The 13866-nt window shown below is 42.1% G+C and overlaps 1 protein-coding gene across 4 annotated transcripts in view; it reads left to right on the top strand.

Annotated features, from left to right (window-relative positions):
• The window catches only part of CMKLR2 (chemerin chemokine-like receptor 2), a 52283-nt gene that overhangs the window by 36089 nt on the left and 2328 nt on the right, over positions 1–13866 (top strand). For 2 of the 4 annotated variants that reach the window (XM_066345451.1, XM_066345449.1), the window contains one exon: positions 4311–4384. The exons of 1 other annotated variant lie outside the window; for it this stretch is intronic. The gene's annotated coding sequence lies outside the window, so the exon portion shown is untranslated. The remainder of the gene's footprint in view (positions 1–4310; positions 4385–13866) is intronic. One more of the 4 variants, XM_066345450.1, reaches the window with a different exon arrangement.

Below are 13866 nucleotides of genomic sequence, written 5' to 3'. Positions count from 1 at the left end.
AGGTGCTGAGAAGCTTAGTAATCACGCTTAATGCAAAAGAAACCCATGCTGAACAACATATCAGAGTTTTAAATGAAGTCAGGATCTGACTGTGTGCGCATGACCAACCTCCCTTGCCCGGCCCAAGTCTTGGTCCCGCGCCAGGCAATCTGAAACTTTTGGGTGGCTAACAAGAAAATATTCCCTTGACCAGGACAATGCATAGAGTGAGGTGTGAAGATGTTCAGAGATGGATCACAAACCACCCACAGTTGTATTCTGAGATAAAATAGCTCATTTGTTTTAATAAGAAGCCGAGACTGAAGAACATGGGGGGGGGGGGGGAGAATTCAAGATGTGACAGCAAGTCATGCGAGCCTCTAAGGGACACTGTTGCCATAATGCACCCAGCTCCCTTGAAGGACTCTGCTCGATAGATAACAAAATGAAGTTTGGGTAGAGGGCTTTGATCAAAACTATTCAATAGAAACTGGGCTAAAATGTTCTTCTCCTTTTTGATTTTCTTCTCTTTCCTCCATGCCCTGTGCCTGAAGTGTTAAGTCAGGACCGGGAAACACACCACCTGAAAGTACCTTTTGCCCTAAAAGGCCAAGAAGAAATCACAGTGGATCCCAGGAGGAAAAAGGAGGTTCTTGGACAGATGCAGGCCTCGAGGTTCCTGTGTGGTCCAGTTCACCAAGAGAGACCAAGGGGGCTGGGGCCTGGCCTGCCATGGAGCAGTGGAGAATATGCATTCGCCTGAATGTCCTCAGAATCTAGCTGCTGTGGGACAAACAGACATGGGTTTAGGTTCCTGGTCTGGCAATTTGGGTCTTTACTATTTCACATTTTGCAGTGACTTTAACAGCAGTCGGAATCAACCCAGGGATAGAATAGATTTTGCCTAAATGTGGGCCTCTGACACAGTACTGATATGTGGCTGTGACAAGTTACAAACTGTTCTCTTAAGCTGGTGCCACTGGGCCTGGAGGTGGGGGTGCTGAGGAAGAGTCCGAGCAAGAGCTGAAATGGCTTTCTTCATCTTAGGTGATTCTCAGCTTCCTCCTGTCTAGTCATCCTCATTTGCAGGGAAGAGTGGTTAATCCCCCCCCCCCCATTCAGCCACAGGTACAGCTCTAGTGGGGAAACAACACCCAGTAGAATTATTCCTAAAGTCAATGCCATTCTCAAAATTTCTACTGCTTTAAACACTCTTGAAAAAGGATGCCTGGACTTCGGGTGCTTAACGGTTAAGAACCAGGGCATTTATAAATTTGGCTAAGTATTCTAACCATGCCAACTTGCCAAGTAAATGGGTTTTGCAAGTGCTTTAATTTTCCTCACCTTTAATTTTCTGATCAGCGGAGAATTAGGGCTGTCAGAGTTTCTTGCCCTGAAAGGATAACATTAAAGGTCCCCTTCACACATGCATCAGTGCCTTCTAGAATGTCCCCAATTCAGAAGCCATCAGGCTGTGCCTGAACCCCCTTAGTGCTCACCCAGTGCAATCTATCTGTTTGTTTGATTTGTTGTTAAGTGGGTTTTTAACATTCTCCAGTTTGAACAGCTGCTAGTTCCTGCTTCTAATAAGCCAAAAATTTCCTGGCTACTATGCCAACATTTTTTGCCTTTGCTCCAACATTGGAAACATACAGAATAAATGCCTTATTTTTCCTCATTTTTAAGTATCTGAAGATGACTATCAGCTTTTTAAGTGTTTCTTTCTCACTGATTCCTTCCCCATGGTAACAAAGACACCATCTCAAGTCCCTGCATTCTCCTGAGTCCTTTCTTCCACACTGCTTTAGTCCAGTGGTCTCAAAAATCTGTCTTGCAGACCTCCACTAGGTAGTTCTAATATAGATTGACCATGACAAAGTGGAGTGCTGAGGTTGTTAGCCTTGTTTTCATTACCGTAAAGTAATCAAAAGTGTTCATGATGAATGTCTAAACCATCACAATAATAATTCTGGTACCCAATTGTTTGATTCTGACCAGTGCGCAAGTCTTTCAACTTGCTTCATTTTCCACTAGTACATTTCATCCTATACTGCCTCCTGTCTCCTTCTAGGGGGAAAAAGCAAAAATATTTTCAGGCATAATCTTGTATAAATGAGGGGAAGTTCTAGAAATGTTGCCTTTCCCTCCTGCCTCCACTTTTTTGGCTGCCGTGTTGAAAATACATTACTGTTGTTATCAAAACAAGTTTCTTATCCGCCCCTCACCAAGCTCACTTACTTCTCTGGATGATGAACACTATCGTTTTGTGAAGTGGTCACAATGTCAATATATTCTACAATTTTCCCTTCTCCTTTAGGAGAAGAGCCTTCTTCTTCTTTTTTTTTTTTTTTTTTTAATTTAAGAAAGGAAATATCTGGCCCCGAGACTTCTGTAAATGTCACTGTGTGATTTTTACAGTGATTGAGAACCCAAACATCTTTAGTGCCAAGTAGTGATGAAACAGAAATCAAAGGTATATTGAAGGAGCACACACACTTTTACTGTGTGCACCTGATTTTTCTGAAGTACGTATCTGTCTGAAGAGATTTCAGGTTGTGGTTAAAGATTCTAGATTCACGCAAACATAGTCATGGCCAACCTTTAAAAAAAAATTAAACCATGGTGATATCTATTTATTTATGAGATGTTTTGTAAACTGTTAGGTACCCTCTGTGACTGCTGCTTCCAAAATCAGTTCCGTAGGAGACATAACACTGCCCAGTAGACATTTAAAAGAATTAAAGCTTTAATTTTGAGTATTTATATGAATGAGAATATCCAAAATATAAATTGGGACAATTGAGAGCTCTAGTAGCTATTTAGCCATGCTTCACAAATATCAAGTTACAGAAGCCCCGTGCCATCAAGGTTTTCAAACTTAGTGTCCATGTCCTTCCTGCTAAAATGTTACAAGTACACATAGAAATCTTTTTTCAAGGGTATACTGATTTGGGGGTTTCTTGCTGCTATAGCCATCGCTTTGCAACATGATATTGTCAATGGTGGTGATTCTTTCCTATACTCCAGACAATATTTGGACAGGAGTGAGATAAATACCTAGACTAAATCCTTTAATCAAAGGTGAATAAATAGTTCCTTTAAAAGAGAGAAGTGACCTGTGGTGGTGCAGTGGATAGAGCGTCTACCTGGAACACCAAGGTCACCAGTTTGAAACCCTGGGCTTGCCCGGTCAAGGCACATACAACACGCAACTACAAGTTTATGCTTTCTGGTCCTCCCAGCCTTTTTTTCTCTCTCTCTTCTGTGTAAAATCAATAAGTAAAATCTTTTAAAAAAAAAATGAAAGAGAGAAGTAAGAGAACTATAAGCATATAATGCTTTACAGTATTGTATTTTCTCACTAGTCTTGGCCAGATATAGGGATATTAATGGCATTCAGGGGCTAAACACAGGGGTCCCTCCCAACTCAAATGTCTTCAGAAGGCGGGCGTGTGACAATGTCTGAAGTCCATACAGAGTCAATATTCTTGGAAATATGAAGCCCACAAAACAAAACAAGGTTTTTTTTGTTTGTTTGTTTGTTTTTACAGAGGCAGAGATAGACAGGGACAGACAGACAGGAACGGAGAGAGATGAGAAGCATCAATCATCAGTTTCTCCTTGCGCGTTGCGACTTCTTAGTTGTTCATTGATTGCTTTCTCACATGTGCCTTGACCGTGGGCCTTCAGCAGACCAAGTAACCCCCTGCTGTGGCCAGCAACCTTGGGTCCAAGCTGGTGAGCTCTTTGCTCAAGCCAGATGAGCCCGTGCTCAAGCTGGCGACCTCGGGGTCTCGAACCTGGGTCCTTCTGCATCCCAGTCTGATGCTCTATCCACTGCGCCACCACCTGGTCAGGCAAAACAAAACAAGTTTTAAAATCTCTACTTAAGTCTTCTCACCCTTCTGATGAAGTAACACAAAAACCTCCCGCTGTTTTACCTTCCCTTCCCTTGTGCTGCTTTTGGTCTTCAACTGCTTATAACAATAGCTGCAATTACTGAGCATACTTGATGTTCTAAGTACTGAGCGGACCACTTGAAGATTTTCTTATGCGATCATCGTGACTTAGTACTATTTCTATTCCCATTTTACAAGTGAGGAAGAAACTGAGATTTTGAAGTAGTGGGCGATGTGCCTAAGATTCCACAGCCAGCTAGAGGGGGAGAGGAGATGTGAAGACAGGCATTCTGCTTCTAGAGCCCATAATCCACTCTTATTGCCTGATATTTCAATTGCATCTGTATTAATGAGCTCACAGTTTTGAAAAGGAATTAAGCCTAAAAGTTTCCCCTGACCCCAGGTTAATCATGCACTCTTGTTTCCTCCCAGCAGTCAACAGAATCATACCGATTGTACAAGTGGGAACATTCCATTAACCTCTGGGTGGAGCATTAGAACAACCGGTACGTAAGTAGGCGTTGACACTTCAAGTATGTGCTGTGTCTTCTTAAACTGTCTAGTGAAGCATGGGCGTTAGACACGCGGGTCAGCCTGCAAGTGCCTTTTATGAAAAGACCTTGAGTCCAGCAGAGTGAAAATCGGTATCATTTTGTTCCTACTTGATTCACTTGTTCTCTGTATTTCATAAAAGAAAAACACTCGTTCTCAACCTCACAGCCTTTAAAAGCGAATAAAACATTTGAATGCCTAAAGCTGATTAGCTTTTCTATTTGAGGTTGATTTTTAATGCCAACTTGATAAAAAAAAGTTATTGTGAAGAATATACTCAGTTCAGCAAAGCTTCCTGAAAAATTCTACTAATTTTAAATGAATGACTCTCAAATATCTCTCCCTCATCCCCATTCTCACTCTCACTGCCTAAGGCCCTTCCATCTTGGACTTCAGTTGTGACAACATTCTCCCAAACTACTACCAGATGATATTTACAAAAACAAAGGTTTGGTGATGTCACTCCCTCCTACAAACTTTTTTATTTGCTCCCAACTGGCAAAGAAGTAAAATCCAAATTCTTAAGTATGAGACATTCAAGACTTCATTACCAGGACACTCCCCTTTTTTTGTTGTCTCCTTTCTAGCCAAACCAAAAAATTTCCATTCTTCTTAATTTGCTAAGGAATATGATAATGATGTTTTAATGTCTGGCATTAAGCAATAAAGGACATTGTAGCTATAGATAGGCAAGATAGTTCTCCATAAAGAGAGGCTCAGCCCAAAGAAGGGGTTAGAGGGTGCATCGAACAGTCAGTGTTCTCTACCAACCAGCAGTAGCTGTCAATATCACACCCAACCTTCAGTTTCCATTTAAACCTCCTTTGCTTCCCCCTTGGGTCAATAAACAGGGCATCTTTATAAAACACTACTATGCCTCAACACCTTCCAGAGACTGTTCATCCAAAGGGCAGCAAAATATTCTACTGGTGCCAAATATCTTCAGTACAATCTGGGGTGTGGTATACAGTTTATATTTAATAGTGTAAAATACTGAATAATGCTCCCAAATAACCCCTAACCACACGCATATATGCACATGCTTTTTAAAAATCTCTCTTCCTTATGACGACAGCTTTTGACCCCTTGCCAGATAGATTGGTGGGTTAGAGCATTGTCCTGATGCACGGAGGTTGCTGGTTCTACCCCCAGTCGGGGCACATACAGGAACAGCTTGATGTTCCTGTCTCTCTCTTTCTCTCTCCCTTCCTCACTCACTAAAATCAATAAATAAAAATAAAGGAATGAAAAAATAAAGAAGACAGCTCTTGAAAAATTAAATTTGCTTACCATATATGTTTGCTGGGTCATGAATTTGTGGTTTTCACCAAAGTTTCTCTCTTCCGTCCACTGATTCATTCAGCTCATTCCACCATCAGTCAGAAGTAAAATACATGTTCCCTCAAGGGTACCTATTGTTTTCATGAGAGACACATTCAGTTCTTGAGTTCTTTTTTTACCAGGGGCGTGTGAGGAACCCTACGCAGGCAATCTACGTAGAAAAAGGTCAGTAACATTGAATCCTCCCTTCTGTTCCAAGTAGATTGGAGCTTAAATTTTCTTTAGATTCTGTTAGGTACACATTTTTGCAGTGGTCCGTGAAAACCTATCTGACTCAACGTTATGAAACTAGATTAAACCTCTCTGAATTCGCCAAATGTTCTGCCAGAAGGCATCTTTGTGTTTGTCAAGGTAGATAAACAAAATGTTTTCCTCTAAGGCCAAGCCTCGTTTAAAGCCACTTTGAAAAGTTTAATGATACACATTTCTACCAGATGTCCTTTCCCCAAGTCATCTGGATTTCTCAGACTATTTATCACTCTACTTTCTGCCAGAACTCTTGCACAGAAATCTATTTACTCAGAAAAGAGTTTCAGCTTTACCCTCCATTAAATCTGAATAGATCAGAAAGCAATTTATTTAACTCAATAAATAGTTCTATGCTCCACTTGAGTAGCTGGGTAAATGTTACCCAGGAAAGTGATAACTTGGGTCCTCACCGCAGCTGAATCCCAGTAAATAAGCCACCTCATGTTCTTTGCAAGCCAAACCCCAGATTTCAGGGATAGTTCTTGGAGCATGGCTCCACACCAAGCATTTCTCACACGGTCCTAACAGCCACGGGTGGATCTGCATATATTCATGTCCACAGTGCAGCCTGCCACTTACTGAGGTGGCGGTGGCAACTCAAACAATTGTATGATCATGTAGATCTTTATTAGTCTTTATTTCAGTCAGAATTATTTTATTTGCCTTTCAGCAGCACATATGGTCTAAAACAAATACAGTAGCTAATTCCTCTTTTTGGTCAAATCTAGAAGCTTCATTCTGGCATTGTTACTGTGCTCTTTCAAACACTTCCGAATCGATAAAACTGTTGAACGTCGCCATGGAATGTCACTGCCAGCCAGCACAGTTTGACTCAGCTGGCTTAATAAAAGACAATGTTTCCTTCAAACCTGGATTTAAAGAACTAATTTCTAGTTACTGCCCGGCTTTCATTTGCCCAGAAATCCCTCTAGTTTCACATATTCCCCCCATCATTTCTCTAAAACACGTGTCTGTGCCGCATGGTTAAACGAAGGGCAACTTTCCCCATCTTTTCTCTCTGTCCCTCTTGTTGCCCTTTCTCTCTTATCTCACCAAAAATGAGGAGATATAACACAACATGACTGATGATACAGCAGAATATCAGTTTTTTAAAGATTTTATTTACTGATTTTAGAGAGACGAGAAAGAGAGAGATAAAGATGTGGGGGAGCAGCAGGAAGCATTAACTCCCATATGTGCCTTGACTGGGTAAGTCCAGGGTTTCAAACCAGCAACCTCAGCATTCCAGATCAATGCTTTATCCACTTCGCCACCACAGGTCAGACAGTAGAGTGTCAGATTTTTAGAACTTTAAAGATACATCTCTTTAAGTTTAAGCCTGTAAATTTAAATTGGCAGAAATGCAAATGGTAGTAATCTTTCTTTGTAGACCACATTTTTATGTTGATGTTTCAGATATTATTATTATTTTTTTAAAGATTTTTTTTAGCAGTTTTTTTTTATTCATTTTAGAGAGGAGAGGGAGAGAGAGAGAGAGAGAGAGAGAGAGAGAGAGGAGAGACAGAAAGAGAGAAGGGGGGGAGGAACTGGAAGCATCAACTCCTATATGTGCCTTGACCAGGCAAGCCCAGGGTTTCGAACCGGCAACCTCAGCATTTCCAGGTTGATGCTTTATCCACTGCGCCACCACAGGTCAGGCCAAAAGATTTCTTATTTTTTTCAATCTATTAAGAGAGAGAGAAAGGAAGGAAGAGAGAGCGCTTGTGAGAGAGAAGCATCAACTCATTGCTCTATTAGTTGTGCACTCATTGATTGCCCCTCATATGTGCCCTGAATGGGGATTGAACCAGTGACCTGGATGTGCCAGGATGACACTTTATCCACTGAGCCACCCGGCCAAGGCTGCAGATATTATTTAGAGATTGCATTTTTACACACTTTGTTTTCACTCTCATCTGTGTACGGTTTTAATTTTTTCAACCATTTCATTTCTTACCATATCAAAGGCTCAGTATTAGCAAAGATTGCAACCTGGGAAGCATTATAAATGCATTATTTGGAAGTGGTGGTGACCATGGCAAGTCAGAGAGTACATATCTTGTCTAAAGAGGAATGATGCGGCCCTGGCCGGTTGGCTCAGCGGCAGAGCGTCGGCCTGGCGTGCGGGGGACCCGGGTTCGATTCCCGGCCAGGGCACATAGGAGAAGTGCCCATTTGCTTCTCCACCCCCACCCCCCTCCTCCCTCTCTGTCTCTCTCTTCCCCTCAGAGCGACCCCCCGGAGGGGCAGAGCATCGCCCCCTGGTGGGCGTGCCGGGTGGATCCCGGTCGGGCGCATGCGGGAGTCTGTCTGACTGTCTCTCCCCGTTTCCAGCTTCAGAAAAAAAAAAAAAAAGAAAAAAAGAGGAATGATGCAAATGTTGTTCTAGGGGGCACAGGCCCATTATTAGCAGATAATATAAATTATTAAGAGAAGCTAAACATTGGAATCTTTTTTTAGGAAATCTCCCAATATTTAAATATTAGCATTTACATCAAATATTTTAAAATACTTTTTCAATTACATTAAACACAGAGCTCAATAGCTTGCAATGGTTATAAAGCACAACTGGGTGGTAGTGGGGTGGACTAGCCCAGGATGAGCCAGGACTCCAAGATGAGATTACTCCCAGGAAAAGGGCAGAGTCAGAAGCAGGGGAGCGAAGAAAGGGGGTCAGACTCAGCTCAATGTCTTGACTTTGGCACCATTGGTTGTTTTGTGTGTTTTTTTTTAAAGATTTTACTTATTTATTTTTAGAGAGAGGAGAGAGAGAAAGAGGTAGAAGAGCAGGAAGCACGTAGTAGTTGTTTCTGGTATGTACCTTGACTGGGCAAGTTCTGGGTTTCGAACCAGCGACTTCAGCATTCCTGGTTGACAGTTTATCCACTGCACCACCACAGGTCGAGTATTGGCACCAAGATCATTTTTGCTGTGGGGGAGCTGTCCATTTTAGGATGGTTAGTAGGTTCAGCAGCACCCATGGCCTTGACCCACTAGATACCAGTAGCACTTACCCACCCCTGCCCTCATCCTCTGTTGTGACAGCCAGCAGTGTCTCTAGACATTGCTCGATATCCCTAGAGGCAAAATTGTCTTGGGTCGAGAACCAGCGGTGTAGATTTTGGTGGTAATAGAAGATGGGAATTGAGGTCAGGGCAATGTTCCTGGGCTGGTAGGTAGGGAGTCTAACCAACTAGGAGCACAGAAGCAAACAAGAAAAGTAATGTAAATGTGGTAATAGAGGTCAGCATTCGCCAAAGTACTAGAAAAAAACTAAAGATATAGCAATCCAAAACTGGAACCCATGGGCAAGGACTAGAAGCAAGGCAATACCCAGTCACTCAAATCAGAAAGTAAAGTAGAGGTAGGTCCATGAGTCAGGAAGACTACCAACCTATGCTCTGAACTAGAAATGTGATTGAGGTCATGTTTAGGGCAGAACACAGTTCATAGGAATTGAAAGACCCAAGCTATGGGTTTGGATCAATGATGAGGCAGGAACATAGGGGTTTTTTAACCAGAGATGGCAGGAAACAGGCTGAGTGTCATTTATTAGGGAGTTTACTCACTATTGCCTCTTAAGGCCTAGGAGCTTTGTCCTTGCTCCAAAGAATAGCTCTGATCCTAGGAGCTGATTGAGTATTTTGCTTTTATTACCAGGGTCCTCCTTAATAACTCTCATAGAAACCCAGTAAAGTTAGGAACTATTTTTCTGGAGGAAAAAAAGAGTTGCCCCAATTCCTATGGTCAGTGTTCTGTATCAATGGGAAGATGGATAAAGTGAAGGTCTCTGAAGGGGGCTCTGAGCCATAAACTTACGGTTTGCCTCCCTGAGACCAAGGGGCAAGCCATTCACAGAGGCCAACTCAGAGCATCTATTTCTGTTTTAATGTATAGTTTCCCCCTTTCCTATCGAAAAGCTCAGAGTTTTTAAGAATTTGCCTGCCCCAAGGGTCACAAACTTGCAGCTGGGCTAAATGTGGTCCACAGCTATTTTGTTTAAAACAGTAATTTAGATGTTGGAAACTTTTCACATTGCAAATCTAAATATCCAACGTTTCTTCAAAAACTCTGGCAACGCTAAGTGCTCATTTCCCACATGGAAACAGTTGGCTGGGACTGAGTAACTGCTGTTCACCGAAAGCAAATCCGCTGCTCTCTGGTTCATCCAAATCCCATTGTCTCCCCTACCTGATTCCCGTACCCATGAAAGCCACTTGCTCCTGGGGGGCATTTAAATTATGAAATAAAAGGCAGGGGATATTAATTTTGCCAAAACAGCATAGGTCTAGGATCATCACAATTCAGAATCTGCCCTTCGTTTTCTTATAAAGCAAGAGTCCGCCCAGCCCACCACAGCCAATGGCAAAACCTCCCATCTTCAGTCTCCATGGTTAAAAACAGTGTTCCTTAAATGCACTGGCTGTTTCCTCCGCCTGGAAAACTTATCGGAAAATACCCACGTGACTAGCTCCCTCACCTCCTCCCAGTCTTTGCAGTTCTCATCTTCTCGGTGGTCCTTCTCTAACCCCCTATTGAAAGATAAAGCCACCTCTCCCGTTCCCTTCATCTTGCTCTTTCCCCCATTGTCTACAGCATTTACCATATTTTAACATACTATGTAATTTGCCTTTTTATTGTTTGTTTTTTACTATTTATCTTTTCCCACCAGATTCTGAAATTTAAAAGGGAAGACATAGTTGTCTTATTTTGTAAAGGATCCCAATCAGCTAGAATAGTGCCTGATGGATGTGGGGACTTACTAAATATTTGCTGAATAAATGAGTGACCAGGGTTCAGGAATGGCGGTTGCCAGCTCTGCCTTAATGTTATGGGTTTAATTGTGACTCTCCCCGAAAGATATGGTGAAGTCTTACACCCCAGTATCTCACAACATGACCTTATTTGGAAATAAGGTCTTTGCAGGGGTCATCAAGTTAAAAGTGTGGTCAATTGGGTGGGTCCTATTCTATGACTAGAGTCCCTATAAATAAAGGAAAATTTGGATGCAGACTGACTACACACACAGGAAAAATACCATGTGAAGATGAATGCAGCTATCAGGGTGACGCGCGTACAAGCCAAGGAGTTTCAAAGTTTGCCAGTATCCACCACAGTCTAGGCGAGAGGCGTGGGACAGATTCTTCCTCACAGCCCTCGGGAAGAAACAACCCTGCCTTGACCTTGGTTTCTCCAGACTTAGAGACAATAACTTTCTGGTTATTTTAAGTCTCCCAATTTAGAGTATTTTCTTTTTGCAGCAGCCCTGTGTAACTAATAGTTAGTCTCTAGACATGTGTGTAAATCTAAGGAGGTGCCTATAAACTGTAAAACAATATGCAAACATGGTATAATAATTAAACAAGAATATGCCCTTAAGGGTGAGCGAACTGTGTCTGCCCCAAGGACTGGCTAAAACAGGTGCTAAATTCTGCCCTACTTCTCTCTCTTCTCCATCTCACCCCTACCTTTTACTATCACCTCCACACAAAAACATCTGCTCTAAGTCATAGGGGGATTCCTGGCTTATATTTCCCATGAACCATTCAGCTGGACAACAGTCAGCTCTTCCGGAAGATCTTTCTCGAAACCTGAACTGGTCTTTGCACCTAATCAACTCATCTGCTTTCTGGAAGGTTAGGAACCTCTCTGGTCTAGTTTTCTGTTTGAAGAGATTCTGTTCAGATAGATCACTCATCCTCAAGGTACCTCCCCATGCCTCAGGAGAACTAGAGAGAGGGCTGGTAGTGTCCTGCTTCAGGCCCTGTGATCATTCCAGCTCAGCAGAATCAGTAATGACATTGGAAGTGGGAGGCTCCTGGCTTTTAGTGAGATTAGTGGTTGTGTACAATTATGGGTCTTCCACAGGCTTTTTCATGCTTGGGGAATGAGGTTTCTTCTACTCACTGTTTAGGGTTTGATAAGGTGATTAGTCCACTACCTAGTCCATTTAACTGCAAAATTGCTAACAGTCTAAAAATGTAGGCCATAAAGCCACAGGAAGGTAAGGTGTGTCTTAGTGGACAGGCAGAAAACCAAGACGGGGAGTTGGAAACTACACTGGAAAAGACTTGACACTGGGGAGGGCCAGCCATCAGAGGGAGCTGGGAGAGCAGAGTAAGATCCCAGGCCAGAAAGACTAGGGCAGCAAGGAAGAAGCGAATTCTTGCTTACTGGAGTAGGATATGTGAAGGAAAGAACCTGGTGTCAAGGAAGGACCCAAGGTCCTGGGGATATAGCTGTGGGTCAAGGTCAAGAGATTCTGACAGCAACATCGACTTAGGGGCGAACTCACAAACTCTCACTTGAGGCTTTAAAATTAGCTTGACCAGGCAGTGGCGCAGTGGATAGAGCGTTGGACTGGGATGCCGAGGACCCAGGTTCGAGACCCCGAGGTCACCAGCTTGAGCGCGGGCTCATCTGGTTTGAGCAAAAGCTCACCAGCTTGGACCCAAGGTCACTGGCTCCAGCAAGAGGTTACTCGGTCTGCTGAAGGCCCGCGTTCAAGGCACATATGAGAAAGCAATCAATGAACAATTAAGGTGTCACAATGTGCAACGAAAAACTAATGATTGATGCTTCTCATCTCTCCGTTCCTGTCTGTCTGTTCCTGTTTATCCCTCTCTCTGACTCTCTCTCTGTTTCAGTAAAAAAAAAAAAAAAAAATTACATTGGTTCTGAACAGGATTTATTTATTTATTTTTTTAAAGACTTTATTCATTTTAGAGAGGAGAGGAGGAGAGAGAGAGAGAGAGAGAGAGAGAAGAGGGGAGGAGCAGGAAGCATCAACTCCCATATGTGCCTTGACCAGGTAATCCCAGGGTTTTGAACCGGCGACCTCAGCATTCCAGGTCGACGCTTTATCCACTGCGCCACCACAGGTCAGGCTGAACAGGATTTATTCATTGGAGAGCCAATCATTTATTAAACACGTGTTAAACACCTGTGATATATTAGGGTTTTTACTAGACACTGTAGGGTACAGAGATGGCAGTCATTTTTATTAAGGAGTTCACTGTGTGGTAGGGCAAAAGTTGAGGATGAATCAATGACAACATAGTGTATTAAATATGATAAGAGTCATATGACAGAAGAAGGGAATGTTGTAGTGGTTAAGAGGTCAGGCTCTGGGTCCAACAGATCTGAATTTAGATCTCGACTCTGCAGTTATAGGTTGCATGATCCTGGGCAAGTCACTATGCTTCTCCGAGCTTCAGTGTCCTTTCTTTTAAATGCAAATAATAGAAGCACTTACCTGATTTATAAGAGTTTTTGGATGATCAAATTAGGTCATGCCTGGTACCTAGTAAATTCTCAATAATGTTAACTATTATTTATAATAAAGGTTATTATTATAATTATCTGGGGGAAGCTAATACCAGAAATATTGTATTTCCAGGAAAAGGTGGCACTTGAGCTGAATATTGAGTAATGAACAGAAGGTGTCTGGGTCTGGGTTTGGGAAGACACTAATGAATTACATTTGGTTTTTAATTATGTTCTGCCAGGTTCCTCAGATGATTTTAGGTAGGATGATGAATTCAGTGCTAGCCAATTGAGTGTGCAAGCAACTCAAGATATTCCCACTCTTCATTTCTAACCCTTCTATAATCCCAAATATTTCATAGTCACCCCATTAATAATTGTGGTTCTAAGAAATGAATATAACTATTAATCATTTTTCCAGTTATTTTTATTACTAATAGAAATAACACAAAACTGATTAAGCTAAAATTGCACCCAGTAAACCTTGTTTCGCTTGAAATACTGACATTTGAGTATTTTTTTCTTCTTTTTCTTTTTTTAAGATTTTATTTATTGATTTTAAAAAGAGGAGAGAGAGAAA

The sequence above is a fragment of the Saccopteryx leptura genome, chromosome 7 (genome assembly GCF_036850995.1).
Source record: "Saccopteryx leptura isolate mSacLep1 chromosome 7, mSacLep1_pri_phased_curated, whole genome shotgun sequence".
Taxonomy (NCBI): Eukaryota; Metazoa; Chordata; class Mammalia; order Chiroptera; family Emballonuridae; genus Saccopteryx; species Saccopteryx leptura.
The sequence above is the reverse complement of the archived record's forward strand: the minus strand, read 5'-3'. Positions and strand labels throughout refer to the sequence as shown.